The sequence below is a fragment of the Diceros bicornis genome (genome assembly GCF_020826845.1).
Source record: "Diceros bicornis minor isolate mBicDic1 chromosome 37 unlocalized genomic scaffold, mDicBic1.mat.cur SUPER_37_unloc_1, whole genome shotgun sequence".
In the NCBI taxonomy this organism is placed as follows: domain Eukaryota; kingdom Metazoa; phylum Chordata; class Mammalia; order Perissodactyla; family Rhinocerotidae; genus Diceros; species Diceros bicornis.
Window position 1 is genome coordinate 412,969 of NW_026690914.1, and position 27,596 is coordinate 440,564.

A 27,596-nucleotide genomic window follows, 5' to 3' on the forward strand; every position below is an offset into this window, starting at 1 on the left:
TCTGTGAAATCTCTCACATTTTACTCTGACTTAAATCCCACATATGTGTATTGTGTAACTCTCATTATATGTGAATTCACACTCATTTTCCTGAGAGACACGACCCCCATTGTCTGTGACTTCACCCGGTTGGTGTGTGCCTTCACACACATTGTGTGTCTGACATCACTCAATGTGTGTGTGACATCACACCAATGGTGTATGTGTGACAAGGCTCACATTTGTGTGTGAAAACACACCCATTGATATGTGTGCCACCATTCACTTGTTTTGTGACATAATTCACATTTTTATGTATGACATCATACCTATTGTGTGTGACAACTTTCACATACGTTGAAATCAAACCAATTGTGTGTGGGTTAGGGTTAGTGTTAGCATTAGTTTTAGAGTTTTGGTTAGAGTTAAGGTTAGGGATAGAGCTAGGGTTAGGGTTAGGGCTAGGGCTGGGTCTAAGGCTAGGGTTAGGTTTAGTGTTTAGGTTTAGGGCTATGTTAATAGCCCTAGCTAGATTAGGTTATGTTTAGGTTTAGGGCTAAGGCTAGGGTGAGGGCTAGGTTTAGGGTTATTGCCAGGGTTACGGATAGGTCTAGGGTGTGGGTTAGGGCTATGATTAGAGTTAGGTTTAGGGCTAGTGTTAGTATTAGTGTTAGGGCTGGGGTTAGGGTGAGGGTGAGGGCTAGAGTTAGGGTTACTGCTAGGGCTAGGCTTATGGCTAAGTTTAGTGTTATGGTTAGGGTTAGTGTTAGGGTTAGGGTTAGTGTTACTGCTGGGGTTATGTCCAGGGCCAGGATTAGGATTAGATTTAGTGCTAGGTTTAGGTCTAGGGCTACTGTTATCTCTAGACTTAGAGTTAGGGCTAGTGTTAGGTCTAGAGCTAAGGCTAGGCCCTGTGTTCTGGCTAGGGTTACAGTTATGGTTAGGGCTAGGGCTAGGTTTAGGTCTAGGGCTAGCATTAGGGCTAGGATTAGAGTTAGGTTGAGGGCTTTGGTTAATGTTAAGTTTATGTTTAGGGTTAGTCCTAGTGTTGGGGTCAAGGTTAGGGTTCTTGTTAGTGTTCAGATTCAGGTTTATGTTCGGGTAAGGGTTTGGGTTCGTGTTTGGTTTCTGGTTCGGTGAGGTTTAGGGTTAGACTTATGGGTTAGGGTCAGTTTTAGGGTTAGAGTGAGGGTTAAAGTCAGGATTAGGGTTAAGTCTGTGCTATGGTTAGGGTTGGGTTACAGATTAGGGTTAGGATTAGTGTTAGCTTTAAGGTTATGTTAGTGATAGCGCTAGGGCTAGGGTTAGGGTTAGGTTTATGGATAGGATTTGGGTTAGCGTTAGGATTAATACTCCGTTTAGGGTTAGGGTTACACATAGTGGTAGGTGTTGGTTTTGGGCTACAGTTCGGTTTAGTGTTAGTGTTATGGCTAGGGCTAGATTGAGCATTAGGGTTAGTGCCATGGTTCAGGTTAGGGCTAGGGTTAGGGTTAGAGTTAAGTCTAGGTCTAGCGTTATGGTTAAGGCTATGGCTAGGATCATGGTTCGGTTTAGGGTCATGGTTTGTGTTAGACTTAGTGGCAGGGGTACTGTTAGGTTTAGGGTTAAAGATTGGGTTATTGGTTGGGAATGGGAGAGATCGGTTTAGGGTCATGGTTAGGGTTAGGATTAGCATTAGTGTTGTGGCTACGGTTAGGGATAAGTTTAGTGTTAGTGTTAGGGTTAGGGCCAGGGCTCGGGTTAGGACTGGGGTTAGACTTAGGGTTAGGGATAGGTCTGTGGTTAAGGTTAGTGTTAGGGCTAGTGTAAGGGTCCGGTCTAGGGCTGGGTTAGAATTAGGTCTAGGACAAGTGTTAAGGTTAGCGTTACACTTAATGTTAGGATTTGGCATAGGCCTAGGTTTAGGCTTAAAGTTGTTTGAGGCTTAGGTTTGGGATATGGGTAGCGGTTTTGGTTGGTGTTGGGGATAGGGTTATTGTTCGGGCTTGGGGTTGGGTTAGGAACAGAATTCTGGTTAGTCTTAGGGCTCGGCTTCAGGCTAGGGCTAGGGCTAGGGCTAGGTTTAGGGTTACGCTTGGGGTAGGTTTAGTGTTTGGGCGAGGGTCAGGTGTACGGTTAGCATTAGGATTAGGTTTTGGGAAAGGCTTAGGTTTAGGTCTAGGGTTAGAGCTAAGGTTAGGTTTAGGGTTAGAGTTCGGTTAGGTTTATCGCTATGTTTAGTGTTAGGGCTAGGGTTAGTGCTAGGTTGCTGGTAGGGCTAGGGCTGTGGCTGGCTTTAGGCTTATGGCAAGGCTAGGATTAAGGTTAGTGTTAGGGTTAATGTTGCGTGCGTTAGCGTTTGGGTTATGGGTAGGGTGAGGGTTAACTTTAGGGTTATGTATAAGGTTAGGTTTGTATTTAGGGTAAGCGTGGGGCTGGCCCCATGGCTTAGCAGTTAAGTGTGCAGGATCCGCTGTTGGCGACCCAGCTTTGGATCCCGGGTGCACACCGACACACCGCATTTCCGGCCATGCTGATGCCACGTCCCACATACAGCAACTAGAAGGATGTGCATTTATAACATACAACTATCTACTGTGGCTTTGGGGGAAAAAAATAGGGTAAGCATTAAGGTGACGGGTAGGAGTAGCGGTAGAGTTAGGGGTAAGTTTAGAGTTGGGTTAGAGTTAGGGTTGTGGTTGGGGTAGTGTTAGGGTTGGTTTAGGGCTACTGTTAGTGTTAGCATTAAGGTTAGGGCTAGGACTAGAGTTAGGGCTAGAGTTAGGCTTAGGGTTAGGGTTAGCGTTAGTGTTAAGGCTAGTGTTAGGCATAGGGTTAGGGGTATGGTTAAGGTTAGAACTAGGTCTAGGGCTAAGGCTAGTGTTAGTGTTAGTTCTAAGACTAGGTCTAGGGTTACTGTTAGGGTTAGAGTATGGGTTAGGGCTAGGCATAGGGTTAGGGTGAGGGTTAAGGTTAAGGCTATGTTTAGGGTTAGGGTTAGGGTTAGGTTTAGAGCTATATTTATGTCCGTGGTTTGGTTAGGGTTAGGACTAGGGCCTGTGTTGGGGTTAGGGCTAGGGCTATGATTAGGTCATGGTTAGCATTAGGGTTAGGGCTACTGTTGGGTTAGAGTTAGGGTTAGGGTTGTGGTTAGGGTCAGGTCTATGGCTAGGGTAGAATTTAAGCCTATGGCTAGGGTTATGGTTAGGTTTATGGTTACAGTTACGGCTATGGTTAGTGGTAGGTCTCGGGTTAGGCTCAGGTCTCTGTCTAGTGTTTGGGTTAGCCCTAGGTCTATGTCTAGGTTTAGTGTCAGGGTTAGGTTTAGGGTTAGTACTAGACCTATGTTTAGGTTTACGTTTAGGGGAAGGGTTAGAGTTACAGCTAGGGTTAGGATAGGGTTACAGTTAGGGCTAGGGTTAGGGTTCGATCTATGGTTATGGTTAAGGTTATGGGTGTGTTAGGTTTAGATTTAGTGCTAGATTTACGGGGAGGTCTAGCCTTAGGGTTACTGTTAGGACAAGGGTTAGGGTTAGGGCTAGGTTTAGGCCTTGGATTAGCCTTAGGTTTAACCTTAGGGTTTGGGTTAGATTTATAGCTACAGTTAGGGTTAAGTCTAGAGTTAGTGCTACAGTTAGGGTTAGGGCTAGGGCTGGTCTTTGGTTTAGGGTTAGGGCTAGAGTTCGGATTACAGTAGGGTTAGGGTTAGTTTTGGGCTAGGGTTAGGACTAGAGCTAGAGCTAGGGCTATCATTAGGGTTACGACTAAGTTAGGGATAGTGTTAAGGCAAGGATTATGCTTAGGATAAAGGCTAGGGTTAGGATTAATGTTATAGTTATGGTTAGGGATTGTTTAGGTTTTCAGTTGAGGGTAGGGGTAGAGGTAGCGTAAGGGTTAGGTTAGGATTAAGGCTAGTGTAGTGGTAAGAGTTGGGTTAGGGTTAGAGTTAGAGGAGTGGTAGGCTTAAGGGTAGGGCGAGGGTTGGGTTAGGGTTAGCATTATGATGAGTGTTAGGGCTGGTGGTAGCATGAGAGTTAGCATTAGGGCTAGAGTTAGGCTTAGGGCTAGGATTATTCTGAGGGCTAAGGTTGGGCCTAGCATTAGGAGTAATATTAAGAGTAGGGTTAGGATTAGGGTTATGGTTAGCATTATGGGTAGGGGCAATTTTAGGGCTACAGCTAGGGTTAGTGGTAGGTTAGGGTTACATTTAAGGTTAGGTTTTGGGTTAGGTATAGGCTTAGGTTTAGTGTCAGGTTTAGGGCTAGTATCATGGTTAAAAGTAAGATTAGGACTAGGATTAGGGTTAGGGTTTGGACATGGGCTAGTGTTGGCATTAGGGTTAGGGCTATGATTAGGACAGAGTTAACATTAGGGTTAGGGTTAGTGTTGGGTTATGGTTAGTGTTGGGTGATGGTTAATGTTAGCATTAGGGTCACCTCTAGGCTAGGTTTGGGGTTAGGCCTAGAGCTAGAGTTAGAGTTAGGATAAGTTTTAGGTTTAAGGTTAGTCCTAGAGCTAGGGTTAGGTTTACTTTTAGCGGTAGAGTTAGTGTTAGAGATAAGTTTAGTTTAGGGGCAGGGCTAGGGCAATTGCTGGGGCTCGGTTTTTGTTAGGGATAGAGTTACGTTTAGTGTTAGTGATCAAACTAAGGTTAGGGCTGTGGTTTAGACTGGGATAAGTGTTAGGGTCAAGGTTAGCCTAGGGCTGAGTTAGAGTTAGGGTTAATATTAGGCTTAGGGGAATGGGTAGGGTTGTGGTTAGAGATGGTTTAAGGTTAGGTTTAGAGATAGTTTTAGGGTTAGGGTTAGTGATAGGGCTAGTGTTATGGTTACGGTTAGAGCCAGGGCTATGGACAGGGTTAGGGTTAACCTTAGTGTTAGGACTAGATCTAGATTTATCATTAGGGTTAGAGTTAGGGTTAGAGCTAGGGTTAGTGTGAGGGTTCGAGCTATGGCTAGGGCTAGGGCTAAGTTTAGGGTTAGATTTAGGGCTAGGATTTCAGTTGGGTTAGGGCTAGCGTTGAAGGTTAGGGTTAGGGATATGGTTAGGGTTAGAGTCAGGTGTAAGGGTAGAGTTTGGCATAGGGTAGTGTTAGAGTTTGTGTTATGGTTAGGACTAGTGTTAGGCTTAAAGATAGGGCTAGGGCTAGGCCTAGAGTTAGGGTTAGTGTTAGGGTTAGTGTTAGGTCTAGCACTAGCGTGAGGGTATGGCTAGGGCTAGAATTAAGGTAAGATTAGGAGTTATGGTAGGGTAAGGGTTTGCTTTAGGGTTAAGTGTAGTGCAGGGTCACGGTTACGGCTAGGTTTAGGGTTAAGGGTAGGGTTAGTGTTAGGGGTATGGGGATGGGTTTATAGTGGGGAATGGGGATGGCTTTTTAGTGTTTGGTTTGGTTCAGGGTTAGCATTAGTGTTTGTGCTAGGGTTATGGATAGTGTTAATGTTAGGGTTAAGGTTACGTCCATGGCTAGGGTTAAGGATAGGTCTAGATTTATGGCTAGGGCTAGGCCTGAGTTTAGGGTTAGGACTAGGACTATGGTTAATTTCATGTGTAGGACTGGGTTAGTGTTAGGTCTAGGGCAATGTTTAACGTTAACGTCACAGATGAGGTTAGTGCTAGGGTTAGGGTTACAGCTAGAGTTATGGTTACTGTGAGCGATAGTGTTAGGGTTAGGGTTAGGTTTAGGGTTGAGGTTGGGTTGGGGTTGGTTTAAGGTGAGAGTTAGGGCTCAGGGTGGCGATGGAGTGTTAGTGCAATGGTTAGGGCAGGACTATGGTTAGTGCTAGGTTTAGTGTTAGGTTTAGGACTAGGGTTAGTGCTAGGTCAGGTTTAGGGCTAGGGCTGTTGTTGGTTTTTTGTTTAGGGCTATGGCTAGGATTAAGGTTGGGGTATGAATGGGTTGGGTTAACGTTAGGGGTAGCGTTAGGGGTAGAGCTAGGTTAGAGTTCACGTTAGGTTTAGGGGTGGGGGTAGGGGTAGGGGTGGGGTTAGGAGTCGGTTTGTATTATGGTTAGGTTTAGAGTTAATAGTAGGTGTAGGTGCAGGACTTGGATTAGTGTTAGGGTAAGGTTTATGGTTAAGGTTAAGTTTGGTACAGAGTTAATGTTAGTTTTGTGGTTAATGTTAAGGTTATGTTTGGGGTTAAGCTTGCGTTAGGTTTAGGTTTAAGCTTAGGGTTGGGGTAGGGTTTGGATTAGGATTAGGGGAGGTGTGTAGGTGTAGGGGTAGAGTTAGGCCTAGGGTTAAGGTTTGTGTTAGTGCTAGAACTGGGGTTAGGGTTAGTGTTAGGCTTGGCTTAAGGTTAGGTTTAGCAGAGTGGTACGTGTAGGGATAGTGTTAGGGTTAGTGTTAGTGTTAGGGTTAGAGGTAAGTTTAGGGCTAGGGCTAAGGTTTAGGGTTAGGGCTAGGGCTAAGGTTAGGATTATGGCTAGTGTTAGGAATAGTGTTATCATTAGGGATGGAGTTGAGGTTAAGTTTGGGTTAGGGTTAGGTTTAGTTTTATGGTTAGTGGTAGGGTTGGGGTTAGGGTTGCATTCGAGTTTGGCCTATGGTTATGGAGGGGCTAGGGTTTCGGTTAGGGTTATGGTTAAGGGAGGAGTAGGTGTAGGGATAGGTTTAGGGTTAGTTTCAGGTTAAGGCCAGTGGTTGTTGTAGGGATTGGGTTAGGGTTAGTTTTACAGTTAGGGTTAGATTTATGTTTACGGCTAGTGTTAGAGTTGACATTAGGGTCTAGAGCCACGGTTAGGGTTAAGGGTAGGTTTATGGTTAGGGGTAGGTCTGGGGTACAATTAGGGTTAGCGTTTGGCTTTGTCTTACGTTTAGGGTTAGGGTTAAGGCTGGGTCTAGGGCTGGTTTTAGGGTTAGGGCTAGGGTTAGGCTTAGGGTTAGTGCTAGGTTTAGGGCAAGGGTTTGGGTTAGGGTTAATGCTAGGATTAGTGTTGGGGTTGGGTTGGAGTTGGGTTAAAGAGTTAATGTTAGTGTTCAGGGTAGTATTAGGGGTAGGCATAGGGTTACGGTTAGGGTTAGCGTTAGAGTTAGGGTTAGGGTTAGACTTAGGGGTAGGGGTTATCTAAGATTTAGGGTTATGGTTACAGTTAGGCATAGGGTCAGGGTTAGCTGTAGCGGTAGGTTTAGGGTTATGATTATTCTTAAGATTAGTGTTAGTGTTATCACTAGGGATTGGGTTATTGTTAGGCTTAAGGTTAGTGTTAGGGTTACGGTTAGGTTTGGGTTTAGGGTTGGGTTAGTGTTAGGGTTCATGTTACCTTAAGTCTTAGGGTCTGGATAAAGAGTGTTTTAGGGATAGAGGTAGGGTTACAGTTAAGGTTAGGGGCAGTGATACGGTTAGCTGTGGGAATTGCATTAGCGTTACCGTTAGGGCCAGGGCTAGAGTTAGGTCTAGGGTTAAGTTTATGACTAGGGCTTGGTCTAGGGCTTAGACTAGGGCTAGGTTCAGTTTTACTGTTAGGTTTAGTCTCAGATTCAGGACTAAGCATAGGGCTGCGTTAGTGTTAGTGTTCGGGGTTGGGCTAAGTTTTAGGCCCAGTTTTAGGGTTAGGGTTACAGTTAGAGTTAGGCCTAGGGCTGGGGCTTGTGTTAGGATTATGGATAACATTAGAGTTAGTGTTAAGGCTAGGGATAGTGTTAGGGGTCAGGTGAGGACAATGATTAGGGTTAGGGTTGGGGCTGGGTTTAGGGATAGGGTTAGTTGAAGACTTGGGTCAAGGTTAGTGTTAGGGTTATGGTTAGAAGTAGATTTAGGTTTAGGGTAAGGGTTACGGTTAGGGTTCGGGTTAGGGCTAAGGTTGTATTAGTGTTAGGGTTATTGTTAGGATTAGAGTTAAGTATAGTGTTAGCCTTAGTATTTAGAGTTAGTGTACTAGAGTTAGCATAGTGTTAGGGTTAGGGTTAAGATTTGGGCAAGAGCTAGGTTTAGACATAGAGTTAAGGTTATGGCTAGTGTAAGGTCTGGGTTTTAGGGCTAGGGCTAGGATTAGGTTCAGCTGTAGTTTGGGTTAGGGCTAGATCTAGGGCAAGGGTTAGGGTTAGGGTTACAGTTAGGGTTAGGTTTAGGGATAGAGCTAGTGCCAGGGTTAAGGTTAAGTCTAGGACTAGGGTTGGCGTTAGGGATAGGGCTAGGCTTAGGCTTAGTGCTAATTCTTGAATTATTGTTATTGTTATTGTTAGTGTTTGGGTTCGTGTTGTGTTGCGCTAAGTGTCAGGTATAGGGTTAGTGGTAGGCCTAGGTTTAGTGTAGGGGTAATTGTAGGTTTAGATTTAGGGTTAGGGTTAGGTATACGGTTATGTCTAGGGCTATGGTTAGGGTTAGGGTTAAGTTTAGGGCTATGATGAGAATTAGGCTTAACGTTCGGATTAATGTTAACATTAGTTTTAGGGCTAGGGTTGGGGTTTGTATCATGAACCCTAACCCAACTTTGGCTCTAACCCTAAACCTACCCCAAGCCCTAAAACTCCCCCTAGCCCTAACCCTAATCATATGCCTACCCCTAACACTCACTGTAACTGTAACCCTAAGCCAACTCTAACCCTAACTTAAAACCTAGTCCTAGCCCTAACCCTAACAGTAACCCTAACGCTAGCATAACCCTTACTCTAACCCTAGTCTTAACCCAAACCAAAACCCTATGCCTATTCCTACACTTTCCATTGTCCCACCCTAAGGCACACACGACACTAACGTCAGACCTAACCCTTCTCATACACTTAGCTCTAACATCAAAACCCACACCGTCCCAAACCGTAAAAATAAATCTAGTGTTAAACCTAATAAGAAACCTAACCCTAAATGTAATAACTAAACTTAGTCCTAAGCCCAGCCCTAACGATAACTCTTGTAATAACACTAACCCTGTCACTACACCTACTCCTAACTCTCACCCTAACCCTACATGTAATCCAACCCTAACCTTATCCCTAGCCCTTGCTGTAGCCCTAAACCAGTCCTAACACAAACACTATCCCTATTCCTAATCCTACCCCGACTGCTAAACCTAACCTTAACGGAAACACAAACCACATCATCTAACTCTAAGAATAACCATAACACTAATCCTAGCCCTAGCCCTAAACATAACCCAGCCCAGGCCCTAACCCTAACCCTAGTCCTAACCCTAACCCGAACCCTACCACTAATCCTAACCCAAACCCGCACCTGAAACCTAACCCTAACCCTAATCTGAACAATAAATCTAAGACTAAACATAACTCTAACCCTAACATGAACCCTAACAGTAAACCTAATCCAACCCAACCCTAACCTTAAACCTAGCCCTAAGCATAAGCCGAACCCTAACCCAAACCCTAAACCAGGCCCCAAATTTAACCCTAACCCGAAGCTTAATCCGACACTAAACCTAAACCTAAACTTATCCCGACCCGAAACCTAAACCTTACCCTAATCCAAAGGCAAACCTCAAAATAAAGCTAAGCCTAAACCTCACAATAACCCTAATCCTAAACCTAACATGAACACGAATCGGAACCCTAACCTAAACAGAAATCTAGCCCTAAACCGACCCAGAACCCAACCCTACCCCTAAAACTAACCCTAACCCTAAGGTGAACACTAACCCTAACCCGAACCCGAATCCAAACCCTAACCCTAACTCAAACGCTAACCCGAACCCTAACAATAAACCTAACCTGATACCGACACCAAACACTAACCATAACCCTAATCCAAACACTAAACTCACCCTAAACCTTAACATAACCCTAACAGTAACCCTAATCCTAACCGTCCTAACAAAGCAAAACATAACCCTAACCCTAACTGGAAAATGAACTCGGACCCTAGCCATAACCCTAACCCGAAAACAACCCTGAACTTAAACCTAAACCTAAACTTAACATGAAAATTAACCCTAACCCTATCAGCAATCCTAGCCCGAACTGTAACCCTAACCCTAAACCTAATCTTAGCCCGACTCTAACCCTAAGCCTAACCAGAACACGAACCTGAACCCTAAGCCTAACCCTAACTCGAACACTAGCCCTAATACTAAAACTAAACATTACCCTAACCCGAACCCTACTGCTAACCCTAACCTTAACCTGAACTCTAAACATAATTCTAACCCTAATGCTAACCCTAACCCTAATCCAAACCCAACGTTAACCCTAACCCTAACCCTAACCCTAGACCTAAATCGAACGCTAACACTAACCATAACCCTAATCGGAAACCAAAACTTAAACCTAACCCTAACCCTAACCCGAACCCAACCCAAAGCCTAACCCTAACCCTAGCCCTAACCCTAACCCTAACAAGAAACTTAACGCTAAAGCTAAGCCTTTTTTGAACCCGAAACCTAATAATAACCCTAATCCGAATACTAACCCTAACCCAAAGCCTAACACTAACGCGAACGCTAACCTGAATCCTAACCCTAACCCTAACCCTAACCCGAACCCGAACCCTAACACTAACCCGAAGACTAACCCAACCACAACCCTAAGTCTAAACCAATATCAAAACCAAGCCCTGACCCTGACATTAACCTGAAAACTAAGACTAACACTACATCTAACCCTAACCCTAAATCTAACTCAAACCCTAACACTAACCCCAACGCTAAACTGAACCTGACCACTGACTCTAACCCTAAGCGTAACCCTAAACTCTAACACTAACCCTACACGTAAAACAAACCTGTACCAAACCCAAACCCTAACCCTAACCAGAACCATAACCCTAAGGCTAACCATAACCCTAACACCAAAAGTAACAGAAACCCTAACCCTTACACTAACAAGATGATAACGCTATGCTAACTGAACCCTAACCCTAACCTGAAATCTAACCCAAACCTGGCAACCAACCATAACTCTAACCTCAACCCTAACAATAACCTAAACTCAAACATACTATTAAAGCGAATCATAACCCTATCCCTAACCAAAACCATAAACCTAACCCTAACCAGAAACATATACCTAAGTATAAACCTAACACTAACCCGAAAACGAAACCTAACCCTAAAACTGACAGTAAATGGAAACCAAACATAACAGTAACGTAAGACTAAGAGTACCCCAGGAAATGGCTCTGGGGAGAAAAGCATGATGAAGGGCACGTGTGAGGCCTTATGTCTGAGTGCAAAGGTGTCAGGCAGAGGGCGAGAGGATGGCTGGCTCAGGTCGCTGGCTTTCTCCAAAGGAGGCTGGACAACCAGCCGAACATGCTACCTGGGCCAGGCCACTTCCAAGGGGACAAGTTCCTGAGGACATAGCCCTGGGGACGGCCGTCAAGTCTCCTGGGGGTTGTGCTGGGCCACGTCAGAGGAGGAAGCAGCCAGGCAACTGGTGTGCCAGAGGTGACATCAGGCGGCCTCCCAGACCTGGGTCCCTGTCCTGCCCAGGCCTCCCGAGGGAGGACAATGGTCGTGGCAGTGGCGAGTGGGGTGGGGCTGCCGTCTAGTCTGTCCCGGGATGACAAAGGAGAGGGCGCCTGGAGATGGGCTGCCCCTGGCCAGGTCTGAGGGACCGACCCAGCTTGGGGCAGTCGGGGGCAGAGAGAGAATCCACCTCCGCCCTTTCCCTGCAGGATCTTAGGGCTGGCCAAATCCTTAACAAGACAGGTTGTCTGGAGAAAATCAGACACAGTTGAAGAACGTGTGTCCATGGGAGAAACACGGGAAACTGAGTCTCTCCACACACTGGCAGAGATTCTCATCTTGCATACTCTCCTGAGCTAATGACAAAGGTGGATGTCATGGGTGGGCCTATGGGAAGGGAGAGGGGAGGAAGATGATTGTCATGACAAGAGACATGTAAAGGTTTGTTTGAACCATTTCCCCTGCACTGGGGTCAGGTCCAGAAGGGCCGGCACGGAGGTGACTAGGAACTGGCATCTCTGTGGTGTGTCTGGCCCCAGGGCAGGCGTGGGGGTAGTGGGTGGAAGTGGGATGGCGTGTGAGTTGGCACCAGCCAGCGATGGAGGCAGCGACTCAGAAGTCAGGAGTTTCTCTCTCTCTCCCTCTCTCTCTCTCTGTCTCTCTCTCACTGTCTCTCTCTCTCCCCCTCGGGGACCTGAGGAGAGTAAGGTGCTGTGCCCTGCCCACCTCGCCTACCTCTCCCATTGGCCTTTCTTTCTCTGACCGCTCCGGGAGCCCTGCGGGCTTGGGTTCAACCCCCCATACCCCCACACAAGCCAAGGGTGCATGCGCGACTGCAGGGGCCTAGGGCTGGCCTCGGGAGTCCTCAGTGAAGGACCCGGCTTCCCGCCAAGCTCTGATCAGCTGGCACCACCCAGCTGAAACTGTTCCATTGCCGCCCTTCTGGACTTGGCTTCGGCTGTTGTCTCCCTCTCCTCCCCCACTCCCACTCAGCTTGAAGGCCACTTCCCTTGGAAGCATTGCTCTGGCGCTGATGGCCACAGGCATACTGGGCTTCAAGCTCAAGGCTCTGCCTGGGCCAGCTGCTTCGTCCAGGGGCTCATTTCTTCCTGGAAAGACAAAGCCATGGCCTCACCCCATGCCTGCACTTTGCGTCTGCAGCCAGGTCAGGTGTAGGAAAGACTCTGTGGAGTCAGAAGGGCCGAGATAGGCAGATGGCACCACAGGGCTAGGGAGCCAGGGCCAAACTGGGCAAGCCCTTCTGGCCACAGGTCCCAGCCTCCTCCCTGGAGTTGGGAAGGCCTGGCCTTCATACTGCCCAGGCCATGGCTCCAGGGAGAAATCTGCCATGGAGGGCACGTGTGAGGCCCTCTGCCTGAGGTTGCAGGTGTCACGCGCAGGGCCACTGCAAGCCTGGCTCGGCTTGCCTGCTTTCTCCAAAGGAGGCTGGCCAACCAGCCGAACCTGGCACCTGGGCCAGGCCCCTTCCAAGGGGACGAGTTCCGGATGACACAGCCCTGGGGATGACTGCCAAGTCTCCTGGGACGTGTACTGGGCCCTCGTCAGAGGAGGAAGCAGCCTTTCCGGCAGTGTGCCAGACCTGAGATCTGGAGGCCTCCCACCCCCGGGTCCCTGTCCTGCCCAGGCCTCCCGAGGGAGGACGATGGTCGTGGCAGTGGCGAGTGGCGTGGGGCTGTCGCCGAGCCTGCCCTTGGATGCCCTGGGAGAGGGCGCTCAGGCATGGGCTGCTCCTGGCCAGGTCTGAGGGACCGACCCAGCTCGTGGTTGTCTGGTGCAGAGAGAGAATCCCTCTCCGCCCTTTCCCTTCAGGTTCTGATGGCTGGCCAAATCCTTAACAAAACAGGTTGGCTAGAGAAAATCAGACCCAGCTGAAGAACATGTGTCCATGGGAGAAACCCGGGAAACTGAGTTTCTCCACACAGGGCAGAGATTCTCATCTTGCATCCTCTCCTGAGCTAATGACAAAGGTGTATGTCTTGGGTGGGCCTGGGGGATGAGAGAGGGGAAGAAGGCCATTGTCATGCAGACGGACATGTAAAGGCATGTCTGAACCGTTTCCCCTGCACTGGGGTCAGGTCCGGAAGGGCCGTCACAGAGGTGACCAGGAACCGGCCTCTCTGTGGTGTGGCTGGCCCCAGGGTGGGCGTGGGGGTGGCTGGTGGAAGTGGGATGGCGTGTGAGTTGGCACGACTCAGTGGAGGCAGTGACTCAGAGGTCAGGGATCTCTCTCTCTCTCCCTCTCTGTCTCTCTCTATCTCTCTCCCTCGGGGACCTTAGGAGAGTAAGGTGCTGTGTCCTGTCCACCTCACTTACTTCTCCCATGGGCCCTTCTTTCTCTGACCTCTCCGGGAGCCCTGTGGGCTTGGGTTCAACCCCCCACACCCCCGCACAGGCCAAGGGCGCATGCGCGACCGCTGGGGCCTAGGGCTTGCCTCGGGGTCCTCAGTGAAGGCCCCACCCTCCCGCCAGGGTCTGACAGGGTGGCGCCACCCAGCTGCAGCTGTTCCATCACCGCCCTTCTGGACTTGGCTTCAGCTGTTGTCTGCCTCCCCTCCCCCACTCCCACTCAGCTTGAAGGCCGCTTCCCTTCCTTGGAAACATTGTTCTTGTCCTGATGGCCACAGGCATACTGGGCTTCAAGCTCAAAGCTCTCCCTGGGCCAGCTGCTTCATCGCGGGTCTCATTTCTTCCTGAAAAGACAAAGCCGTGGCCTCACTCCATGCCTTCACTTTGCGACTGCAGCCAGGCCAGGTGTAGGAAAGGCTCTGTGGAGTCTGAAGAGCCGTGACTGGCATATGGCACCCCAGGGCTTGGGAGCCACAGCCATACTGGGCTAGTCCTTCCTGCGACAGGTCCTTGCCTCCTCTCTGGAGTCGGGAAGGCCTGGCCTTCCTAGTGCCCAGGCCATGGTCCGGCGAGAAATTCACCATGGAGGGCAGGCATGAGGCCCTCTGCCTGAGGGCATATGTGCCATGCCCAGGGCGACAGGAAGGCTGGCGCAGATCGCCTGCTTTTTTCAAAAGAGGCTGGCCTATTCACTCATCCTCCTGCTCCAGGCCCATTTCGTGGTGGACCAGTTCCGAAGGAAAGAGCCTTGGTGCCTGATGCCTATTTTTTTGGGTGTGTTCTCGTCCCCGTCAGAGGAGGAAACCACTTGGCAACTGCTATGCCACACCTTGGGTGTTTTAGCCTCCCTCAGCCAGGTCCCTGCCATACCCATGTCTACCTGCATGGAGGGACTACTAAGGTCTTGGCAGTTGCCAATGGAGATAGTCGTTAGAGACTTAACTTGGGGTTGTAGTAAAAGAGCATAACATAACAGCATTGAGCCTAGGCTCTGTCATTTATGAGCTGTGTAACCTGGATGAGTTTTCTAGCCACTGTACCCAGTCTCTTCATCTATATAATTGTGAAAAGACCAACATCTACTATGTCAGGATATTTTGAGGATTATGTGTGTTAATGTATCTTCAAGCACAGAATTAACATTCAGAGTGTAGTGCCTGGCTCAGTAGAAGTGCTTGCTGCTGTTATTATAATTATCATTATTTCATGTCCTTCACTTCCTCGTGAGTACCCTGTAAAACCAACCATGATCCATGGTGTCAACAGTTTTATTCCAGGTTCCTGCTTAATGGCCTGCAGAGGGGCCCTCGGACTCACAGCCTCCTATTTTTATCCCAGTCTCTGGAGGGATGCATTTACCTCTTTCTTCTTTGCACTGAGGCACTGATTGGGGTCCCACACCCAACCCTGCATGTACTCCTTTTAAGATCCCATGCTATTGAAACACTGTTTAGTGTTTACTTGGTGGCATATACTCCCTGACATGCACAATGCATGGGACATAGGATTTAGGAAACATTGTTCCCTGTAGGGCTCTGATTTTATCATAACACAGAGTACAGTTGATCAAGGGCCAAGGTAGAGTTCCTTATTGCAAAAATCTTCAGAGATGAGGGTATTCTAATGTGATACCACCTGAAAATAAAGCCAGCACATAAAAGCAGATGTAGTTTTAAAAGGAAAAGGACACAATTGAAAGAATTGATCCAATTAAATACACTATTCTATTTGTTTATGTATCAAATTACAGATAGGTAATAAGCAGGTGTACAGATAGTAGAATTATCAATTTCATAGAGAATTCTTTTAACAGTTGTTCATATCTTGTGTTTTACATCATTTATTAGGGTAATATTTTCATCTTTACCTTTCCTTGTGTCTCTATCTTTCTCAACTTTTCCAAGAGATATATTTATATTATCTTCTAAAATTTCAGGGAAAGTTAAAAAAAGTTATGAAACATTTGAAGTTGTTGATTTTGTATATTGGAGGAGGACTAGATTGCAAATGAATTAGTGATAATTAGAGTTTTATTTTGGTAAAAGATGGTAGTTGGAATTGATACCAGGATGTTCGTAACCCAGTTTTTACATCATTATTTGATGTAGTTTTTAAAATGCCAGAACCGGTAATTTTAAATATAATAACTTGTTTCATTTTAAAATATGTGTTCTTGGAGAGGGTGACTGAGGTAAGTAGACAATAATTTACTGTAGTAACTTGTTTTTCTCCAATTAATCTGTTATAAACCCAAGAGCCATATAGCATTCTTTTGTCCAAATGACCTGATGGCACTTTCTTGACTTTTCTTGCTGTAACTCTAGCAATCCGGGGTCACACCACCCTCTCGCTCCTAGTCATGCTTTCATTTGTAAGAGTAACATTGTCAATAATATGGTGACAAATTTTCACACAGTCTACAATTTACTAAAATATATATATCAATTGCAAACTTTGATAACATAATTGTTAAGGAATGAACAATTTGCAGTGCACTTAACAGCTGATTGCTACACATTATTGTGTACTGACATCATGGTTAAAACCATTATTTGCAACATGTGGCCTCTTTCAATTTTATTTTAAAGGAAAGGGTTCAATGACTTTTTACTTTTTGAAGAAGGGAGACTTGCATTTCCATCTTAGAAAATTGAGAACTGGTTTTTAGCCCTTTTTCTTGTCTTCAGCTCTTCTTTATATTGGTTACTAATTCACATGTCCAGTTACTTCAGATTAATGGTACTATCTCCTCTGCCTTTTTCATGGCTCTCACATTAATTTATCCATAATCCATTCTGTGAAAGAGGTTTATCTCCACCTTCATATATTGAGGAAGGAACTGACCCTCCTTTATGTGAACTTGGAAAGAAAGGCCAAGGTGACGCCTCGGTGGCCCTCCCCACCAGTGAGCTGCAGATGGGCTGCAGATTCTTGTGAATCTTTTGCTCACCTCCTGGCTCCCTACATACTTGGCATTGTCTGGACGGAGAAGTCTATGGAAGCCGGCTGAAGGATAAGACTGGTTAGAAAGGACATCAACAAGCAGTGTGCTCCAAAATTGTTGGCCAGAAACATTAATAAGAAGAAAACTTTTCCATTTATCTTGTTTTCTCTTTATCTTCTCTCTCTTCATTTTCCTTTACTTATATGGTATAAACCCTATCCACCCCCCATGGTGTTTTGTTTTGTTTTTTCTCAAAGCCCCAGTACATTGCTATATATCTTAGTTGTAGGTCAACCTATGGTGGTTCTTTTTCCTGGAGTCCCGTGGCATTTTATTCATATCTCTTTCAATCAAATTATTTCTGTAGCATAATTTATCTGTTTATACATATCTGTCTTCCTTGCAGACCCCCAACATCTCAAGACCTTTGGGCGCATAATACATACTTAAGTATTTGAGTGAATCAATGAAGATCTCTTGTTGAATAAGATCTAAATAAATACAATACCTACTCAACACATGAATGCAAGCATTTGAGAGAGAGTTTTGTGTCTGCTGAAGCAGACTGCGGACCAATTTAGGGGCTCAGTGCCAAGGTTACTCAATAGATTGAGACAAAATGAAAGAGATAATTAACTTTAGATTTAAAATTCATGGAGAACAGGAGCAGGATATCTAGGTGTGAAACAGCACTTGATCATTCATGTTGCATCTTTGGAAAATCCAGTCCTTTATTTTTCTATGAATATGTGACAGGCTAAGAGAGTGAACAGAGGACTGGTTTTTAGAAAGGCAACTTTATCTCAGGAAATCCTGGAGGAAAATATATGGAAGGAGAGCTGGTAGAAACATGGCAGAAACTTTTTGTGTAGAAATCCTAAAAATTGAGTTTACATGCTGGCTGAAAGATTTGTAACTCAACATTTCTCCAATATAGGTTAGACCAAATTTTAAATATCTAGGTATACAAAAGGAATACAAAGGAACATAGATCAAACTGAAAGGAGTTTAGGATAGAACAAAGAAATGAAGCTAAGGTAAACCAACACACTAAAATGTGTTTCAGAAGGACCTGCAGTTTTGAAAGGTAGTTGGAAATTTATCACTCTGGTTTAAAGTAGAAAGGGAAATGGGAACAATTCTCTATCATTTCATGTCCATGAGATTAAAAGCTACAGTCTGTCAGAGAAGCAAAACCTGTCTGGCCTCTAATGTCAAAATAAGTGTTTTGAATCATGCCTAATGAAAGAGAGTCTGTGTGATGTAATGCAAATACAGTATCATCAAATCATTTCCAAGTTTATTACAAACACTTTAGCACAAGTTTAATTGAGGTAATGCATAATTCTATAAGGGGCCAAGGAAGAGGCTGATAGCATTCTCTCTTTCAGCTTCTCACTTGACCAAGGGAGAAAATGTTCTTGAACAGATTGACCACGTCTCCTAAAGACAGTGCTCATTTTCAATTTTTCTTTTTATAAACTCATCCTGCATTTTCCCTTACATATGCAAGCTACAGCATGTGTGTAGACACCCTTCATTGGCAATGAGGAGCAGATCCATACTATTAAATAATCAAATAAGCGGAACATACGGTTGGTGCCTTTTAGGAAAACTACAGGCTTAAGCCCACCCTCATTGGTGGAAGAACATGGTATACCCGAATTAAAATATCTACCATTTATTATGCAGCTAATCATGTCATACTATTTAAATGAAACTTAATGAATTCTTCTTCTATAAAATTGATTATATTTTAGTCAAACTGATGTATAATTTTATATAAATGCATTTTTACTTAAAATGTAAACCTCTTTAGAGTCTGCTTCATTCAGTTTTAGAGGCATATTTTGTATATTTTGGTGTGATTTTATTTATTATCCTTCATAACAGAGAGGCACATCCGACTCTTTTTCTTGCTGCCCTCTCTCTACAAGTTAAAACTCATCCAAGTTTATTTTGCTTCATAAGGCATAGGCTTGCTTTGTGATGAAAAAGAGATCATTTCTGAAACTTGTTTGGAACTGTAGGGAGCCCAGAATTTTAGACTATGCTCAGAATTTTGTGAGGTAACTTCAAAAAAGATGGAACATTTAAAGTTTACCAGGAAAGTTTTCTGCTACTTTGCTTAACAGTAGGTTTTTTTTTTTTTAAACAGTTTAGTTCCTTAACTCTTTGGAAGGATGAGTGAAGGAGTTGACAGGTTTAAATGTACCCCTGATAGAGCTCTCTCTGGGTTACTGTTTCAAAACAACCGTCCCAGTTGATGAATATTTAATGGGGACTCTGTCAGTCTCAGAGCTGAGAGAGGCAGTTCTCAAAGCTCCAGCAGGTCCTGGGAGAGGAGAACGCTGGTAACCAGTGTCGTCCGAGTTTGGATGAGGCGTGGTCTTTCTCAGGATGTTAGAACTGAGTGGAGTTCTCAGATGCAGCTCAGTGACTCTAGACCTGAGCCCTGCTCAGAAACCAATGGACTTGTCATTCGATCTGAACCTGGTGTCTGCCCTCTGCTCGTGCCCCTTTCTGCCATTTCTCATGCTTCTCCTGACTCTCTCTCTTTCCTACACCTTCTTTCTTCTTTTTGCTCTTTTCCTTACTTTTACTCTCTATTATATTCCTTCTCCCTATCATTTTTTTTCTGTCTCTTATTGTTCTCATTCATTTGCTTTTTATTTTGTAATACAATTACTCTGTACATCACTTTCATCTTAAAATCTTGACACTCTACAACTCCTATACTTCAGCTAGCTATGTTTTTTAAAGATTTTATCTATTTTTTATTTTTCTCCCCCAAAGCCCCAGGAGATAGTTGTATGTCACAGCTGCACATCCTTCCAATTGCTGCACATGGGATGCGGCCCCAGCATGGCCAGTGAAACAGTGCGTCGGTGCGCGCCCGGGATCCGAACCCGGGCCAACAGCAGTGGAGCGTGCGCACTTAACGGCTAAGCCACGGGGCCGGCCCTCAGCTAGCTATTTTGAAGAGAGTATTTTGATAAATTTCTATTAGATGTTATAACATGCTGATTCAAGGAAATAAAAACTATCACAAATGGGATGGGGGTGAAGAGTGAATTCAGTTCAGGTAGACATGGAATTAGACAGAGGGAAACTGAGAGCTTAGGTGTAGGTGTTCAAAATATTTCCTGATACATCTTTGTAGTTCATTGTTGTGGTAAACTGCACAGAGGCTTATTTACTGCTGGAGCCCAGATGTTTTCTCCTTGGGGCAGCTCATCAGACCTCGGCCTATAGAAAAGAAGCTAGGAAACATTGCATGCATTTCTAATGTGAAGAACTGTTAGTGTTCCACCAGGAGACACCTTGGGCTCTTCCCTGCACTACCTGAATAGAAAAAGAGGAAGAGAAGCTTTTCTCCATCTGCACAAAACCAAGACCTTATCTTGAGTTTGAGAGGATTGGAGGTGACTGAAAACAAAAGTGTTCCCGAGTTTGGATTTGCTTTAACAAGAACTATTGGCTGGCTTTGATGTTAAAGGTCTTTATTCAAAATTGACTACCTCTAATGCTAAGTTCAGAGTGGAGATTTGTCAGTATAAGAGAGAAGAATCGCTTTTTGATTAAGTCACTGAAATACAGTATTTGGGAGAATGGTTATCTTTGAAGGCGACTTGTTCATATTCTGTTGCCACAGTGACATCAGTTGGTAAGTGACTGCTTCATGCTATTCTCGATAATTTCTGTTTGAAAGACACACTGAGCTTGATAAATAAATGGCAAGCAATAGGATATAATGGAACACATGAGGAAGCCATTTAGGGTAAAGCTAATTCAGCCTGAATTTGTTTTTCCAAAGGGGTCTGTCGCCTGCACTGTGTATCTGCTTTGTCATGTCCCAAAGAGAAGAGTAAATGCCATTAAGATAAGAATGTAACTTCCCCCTCATTGGCATTTCCTTAAGGATAAGCATTTCTCCCTAGGCTAGGATTTGATTGCTGCAATCATCCTGTGACCACCCAGCTCCAGACAACAGACGTGACACCAGCCATGCCCATCAAGACAGCAGATCTGCTCCCCTGCTGTGTCCATCAATAGCTGTTCTGGCAGAGCAATCTGGCAGGGCTGATCTCGTGGCTATTGTAAAAGGGACATTGCAATCACATGTGATACATGCTCTTTGACGGTATATAACTGCTCTGTACACCCCACTTCTTTGGTGCCCTTCCTTCCTTAGGGAAGGAAGGCCACAGGCCATGGTCCTCAAAAGTTGGCTCATAAGAAACTCACTCCAATTTTGATTTATAAATTCATTATGGATTATTTAAGTCAACAAGCTGATGTGCAGGAAGTAGTAAAGGCACAGTGGCACCCGTGTTGTCTGATATAAAATCTTTCCTCACTCTTTCCCTTCCCAGGATGCCCACTCTTCATGGTGGTACCTACTTCCATGGTGTGCTCATTCTTCTGATCACTCCTTTCATTCCCTCTTACAATTACTCAACAAATATTTAAACACCTACTGTATGCCAGGCTTGGGTTACACTAAGGAAAAAATTTTCTACAAAATCTCTGTCTTCACAGAACTTGTTTTTGTTGGCTAAGTGAGATAATGATTAAGTAGGCAGACAAGTGAATTACATAGTCTATCGTGTGATGATCTGTGTCAAGAAGAATGTAAGTGATAGGCAATGGGGAGAGCTAGAGAGTGAGTGGGTTGCTACTTTAATTAGAGAGCACAAGGAGGCTGGAGCAAGGCCCAGAGGGAAGGGACAGAGCAGGAGGACATGCAGATATCCCAGGGCTGCAGAGATGCTGTGGAGGAACTGTGACTGGGATGTTGTTGGGCAGCAAGAAGCCAGTGTGGCTGGAGCACAGTGAGCAAGAGGGGAAAGGCAGAGAAGGTTTGAGATGCCGGGGATAGTGAGCAGATGAAAGAAGGCCCCTGGGCCCATCAAAACTGTGTTGTAAGTGAAATGAAAACTTTCAATGTCATTTAACTATGCATTATACAATTTAAGTAGTAAATATCTTTTGGTTTTCTATAGTCTTGTCAAGTACATCAACTAAAATGCTGCTAAATTGGGAATGTCTAAATTATCCCCAGGAGTGACTGCTGTATCTTGTCAGCCGTCTGGTCTGCACAGCAGTGGGGGGTGGGAGTAATGTGACAGTCAGGAGAATAACTCTAGTCTTCAGGTTGTCACCAACTGTTTGTGTTATGTTTCATCTGTAAAATGCGGAGGACGGAAAAGATGAGTGGTTTTCAGACTCCAATCCATGGAGCACTGGATATTCCTGAAGGCTCTTTGTTTTTGTTTGTTTGTTTGTTTTTGTGAGGAAGATCGGTCCTGAGCTAACATCTATCACTCCTCCTCTTTTTGCTGAGAAAGACTGGCCCTGGGCTAACATCCATGCACATCTTCCTCCACTTTATATGGGATGTCACCACACCATGGCCTGACAAGCGGTGCGTCGGTGCGCGCCCAGGATCCGAACCGGCGAACCCTGGGCCACTGCAGCAGAGCGCGCTCACTTAACCGCTTGCCCCACCCAGCTGGCCCTGAAGGCTCTTTGTTTTTTTTCTTATGTTTATAAACTTCGATGCAAGCTTCACGTAGAAGAAAGTGTCCCCTAGCTTTAAAAAGATTCCTGGACTTGGTCCTCACTTAGGTTTTCCAGTATGAAGAGTTTGCAGTCTCACGGACTCCCAAAGGACAGACAAAAGGACCAAGATCCCTTTTTTCCGAGTGTCTCTTGTGACAGTGCTCATTGTCTCTCATTCAAACCAGAAGGTGATTTGTCAATAGTGAGATATAGCATTTGAGACCCCATCCTTCAAGATGGCTGAGTTGTCGTCCATCATTTTACAGACTTATGCTAAGTGAATAATATAAAAAGTGAATGTCTCAGCAGGTATTTTCTGACACAAAATAGAAACTAAGAATTGAGAAAAGTAATTATGATTGATGTCTGTCAATAAGGGCATAGGGCTAGTCTAATTTCAAAAATAATTAATGGCATGAGTGTTAGTCACTGTACATATTAAATATATTGAAAAGTATTCATATTCTCATAACAAAGAATTATAACTGGAAGATAAACTGGATGTTTTTGGTACTTATGGTTAAAGATGTATTTTATTTAGTTTTGTTTTCTGATTGAGGAAATGAGAAAATTTATTTTTTAATATATTGACTATCTTCTTCCTTTCCAACCTAGAATCTCAATCTGCTATTTTGGAAACTCTGAAAAATATGTTCAGATGCTGTTCAACAGGTAAGAAAATCTTGGTAGGATGTCAAATCCTTTTCTCTCTTATGTATCATAAAATTGTGACACACTCTCATTTATCTTCCTGTCTGCCCATCTGACTAGGCCACCTTGTTTCTCTAAGCCTGCAGGGGAATCCAGTCAGGTGGAAGGGGATGTTTTCTTCCACTTAGACTTTGCAGAGAAAATCAGCCTTGAAGTGGAACTGAGCACATGCTTTTCAGAAGCTGCATCATTCTCTACCCAGACAGAGCATTGGGCCTGACAACAGCTGGATCCAGCAGAAAACTGGACACTCTAGGAGATGTCATGTGGAGATGTGCCTGGCTGGACTAATAGTCACATGGATATGAGTTTTAAAAAAATCTCTCAGAGCTTTTCCAAAATCAAATAATATTCTTAAATTGCTGTAGATGAAACATTAGTTAGTGTCTTTTTAATTTCAACAGAAGCTTTTTTTTTGTTACTAAAGAAGCCAAATTTCATCTTTTTTCTTGTTACCAAAATGGATTTACTATTAAAAAAAAAAAGAAACCTGCAAGAAAGGAAACACTCATATGGAATAGAAATTGTGGGTAGCAATTGCTACTTTTTTATATAAAATCATCTGTTTTATTTATTTACACTTTCTCCCAACTGTGCTTTTGAAAATACCTTAGTATTAGAAATTACCAGTAAGAAGAGGGTGTGGTCCCTTGAGTGTGGTCCAGTAGAAGTCAAGTGACTCAGACCTGAGTTCTAGGCCCAGGTCTGTTTCTGGTTAGTGTGTGACAATGTACTTAGGCTCTCTGGAACATAGTATTCTTTTCTGTAAAATTAAAGAATTTGAAGATTTTTGAGAACTTTCCCAAATATTAAATGACTTCTCTTTTAAAAAAGTAGAAAGATCCTTCTCAAACTTATAAATTATCAAAAATTTTTTGTGACCTTTCACTTACCAAGAACAACTGATGTCCCTTCAATTATATTGATTGAAAATAAAGATCATAAAAGTATATATTTGATAATCTAATAAATGAATTAGCATAAAAATGAGCCAGGAAAAAATTTATGATCAATCAAGATATTACATTATGAAAGTATTACTGTTTGTTACACTATATAAAATGACACTAAAATAGAATCTTTTTGCTGTCTGTAAGTTTATATTGTTACTCATATATCACTATTAACCCTATTATGTTTTACAAGCAATAAAATGTTTTGAAAGGAAAAAACAATAAAGCAGCAGCCCTGCATTACACATGAAAGTTGTGCTCCCCCTGGAGGGAAAATGAGGATACAACATTGGTCGGGTACTTCATTTTGCAATCTACTGGTGCCTTTCAAACATATAGCTATTATTGTAAGAGTAAAGATATTCTTAAGAATAGTGCCACAAAACAGGTTTTCCAGCTTCTTTTTGTCAGAGCTGAGACTTACATCAGGCTGGGGCACTTGAAGAGGCATGGGGGACTCAGCTGAGGGTGGTTTAATTACTGTGAGATGATTAGCCAATAGCAAATAAGACGGAGAAAGATTAAAAAGAGGTAAAGGGAAATAAAGTTGGAAATAATTAAGAAAAATAGTGCCTTCAAAATATCCTCTCATTATTTTTATGGCTTTTAACTTATTTTATTTCTTTTTGAGGCATGACTAGGATAGTACGTTAGATTTTTCTAAATCCTTATCTCCAGGGCATATATTACTGAGTTCTTCATTATAAATGATAATGCCAAAGAAAACCTGGACAAAAGTATTCTGTAATATCCACAAGGACAAAACATGTACAACATTGCTCTATATATTAAGAGTCCAGCTGTAATAGTCGAGATATATATTCATGTGTGTAAAATTATAATGATTTTCTAATTTTCTCTGACTGGGAACCATGGTAAAATATACAGGAATAAGCAGGAAACCTGAAAAACTAGGTGATTTAAAACACCTGATATTACAGCTAGACCATTCAAGGGTGAAATCAATTTCAATTTCACACCTTCTCCTTTCCTTGTAGCCAGTGAAGTGTTTGGAAGACAGAAAACAAGTAAAATTAATTGAGAGTTAACAGTATTTGGGGGCAGTTGAGGTTAAGGACTCAACAATGATGTCCCTTACTTCAGGAGCCATTGACTTTTTGTCATAAGTTTACTTTATACACGGATTCTCTTCTTAGATTATTTCTGTATGTTTCTTAGAAGAGAGACAGGGAAGGAGAATTAACTATCAATCTACTGTGTACCGGTTCCTTTACTGTATTACCTTATGCAATTCTTACTGTAATCCTTTAAAGTAACTGTTATAACTCATATTTGATAAAGAAAACCATGTTTACAAAATTGATCAAGGGTAAGAGGGAACATCTGAACATCAGTCCGTTGGGCTTATGCCTCATATTCTCTCCATTGTGATAAAAATGGTGCTTCAACATGGGTACTCACCATCTGGCTATTTAATACCGGCTCCTGCCAACAGCATTGGATTAGATGAGATGAGAAGTTATTTCCAAAGATATTCTATTATATTTAAGCTGTACTATTTATGAGTCAGATGTCAAGACATGTTTTAGAGGCATAGAGAGCAACTGATTAGTTAACCTACACATTTTTCAGATTTACTATAACTTTCGTGTGCGACATCGTGTCAACTTTGTGTCAACTTTACCAAGTTTAGTGCTTCACTGTTCTTTTTGAAAAAACCCAGAATGTCACTTTTCATGTCAAACATCTTGCTGTTTTCTTCTTATTCACTAGATGACAGTTCTGTATCTCTGTAAATTACCACTGCAGCAGGAAACGAGAGGTCTTAAGCCAGTTTGCTCTGCACAAATGATGGACATAGGAGGAATTCTGCTCCATCAAGGCTGCCTGTGTTATTCCGTGGCTGTAACGGGGATGTCCAGGACTGCTTAGTCAGAGGCACGAAGCAGAGTCAGAAAGCATCCTCTAAATTCTTCTTCAGATGTGAGTTCAGACACCTGTCCCCTCACCTGAGCACACTGGAGTTTATTGAATGTGTTCTGACTCTTACTCTCTCACTGTAGTCAATAAGTCTGGGAGCTCCATACCCCTAGAAAAAACACAGGACTCATAAAGCCTTTTCTCAACTAAACGGAGTTGAGGGCTATGGTGTTGCCCGAGAGTCTGATGCTTAAAGAAAATACAGCTGGTGCTCAGGCAGAAGGCAAGAGTGTCAGCCACTCCTAGAGGGCTTTTATTGATTCTCCCATGGAATGAGCAAGTTTAAAAGAAAACCACATTGCTTAAACCTCACTAACTGATTGTTTTATTTTCAAGTAATATGCTCTGAAATCTGCTATGTCTAAAAAACCATTTCAGGCCGGCCCCATGGCTTAGCGGTAAAGTGCGCTCGCTCTGCTGATGGCGGCCCGGGTTCGGATCCCGGGATCGCACCGACTCACCGCTTCTCTGGCCATGCTGAGGCCACGTCCCACGTACAGCAACTAGAAGGATATGCACCTAAGACAGACAACTATCTACTGGGGCTTTCGGGGAAAAATAAATAAATAAAATCATTAAAAAAATAAATAAAAAACCATTTCATAAAACTTAAACTTCTGATTTTTATTCTCTGGTATTTCAAATTATTATTAAGACTGTAAATAATTTAACATTCTACCATATACAAATAGGCAAATATCAATTATATTCTCTAAAATAGTTTGCTCCCATGTTAAAGGTTAATATATGGTAGCAAAACTGGTTACCATCCAGTTTTTAACTCATTTTTTGCTTTTGAAATTACATATAAAATTTGTGTTCTGAAGTATTTTCCTAAAACTCAACAACTTTCTGATATAAATCGACTAGATGAAAGGTAACTAAAATGAAATTTGATCTTTAAAACTCGAGCTTTGTGTAAGAATTGATAATATCAGGCAGTTGAAAGTTGGGTCTCACCACAATATGATATTTATTAATTGTGAATAGCCACATCTATTACAAAGTGCTGAAAAATAAAAAGAAATTGAACAATATCAACACTCTCTTACCCCACATGTTGTACAGTTTATACGCAAATAAATTCTCAAAGGTCAGAAAAATGTTTATGATTTCAGATAACTGTTAAAATACTATCTCATTCCAGTTTTAACCTCATTTGAAATGGACTGAAAACTGTTCTCTTAGGATTTTGCTCTGATCAGTGCCCCCAGGTCCCCTCAATGCCTCATTTGATTGTAAACTTATCTGAGGAATTGAATATTCTTTTCCATTTCTTCTCTTTAAGGTATCTGTGATAGTGCTTTTTATGCAACGACCGCTTGGTACAATTTATTATTAGTTTCAGAAACATGCTTATTTAGGAACAAATCAAGAAAACAGATGTGAGGAATGTGGGATCACCTAGCTGATGGTGTTCGAGGGATTCCTCATGTGAGTCTTGGCATAGAAAATTCAAAGGGTAAAGCAGCATTGGTCAGATCAAAAGTGTGGGGTGAACATAATTCTGAAGGAATAATGATGGAGACGTAAAAACAAGAAACCCCTTGAATTGTGTTGGAAGTTATTAGACACATCAAAGAGCTGGGAAAAAACATTGTTTAATGTAAGTTCTTTCTAAACTCTAAGGCAAAAAGTAACATGAATTTACATGGTAATTATAAACCACAAAACAACAATTCACAAGACAAGTAAACAACTAAAGTAGAAACCAGAGTGAGAAAAATAGAGGTTAAAGGAGAGATGGAAAGAGATGGTTTGGGTCAGAAAATATGGCTTAGTCATCCTTGAGGTCTCCCTCAG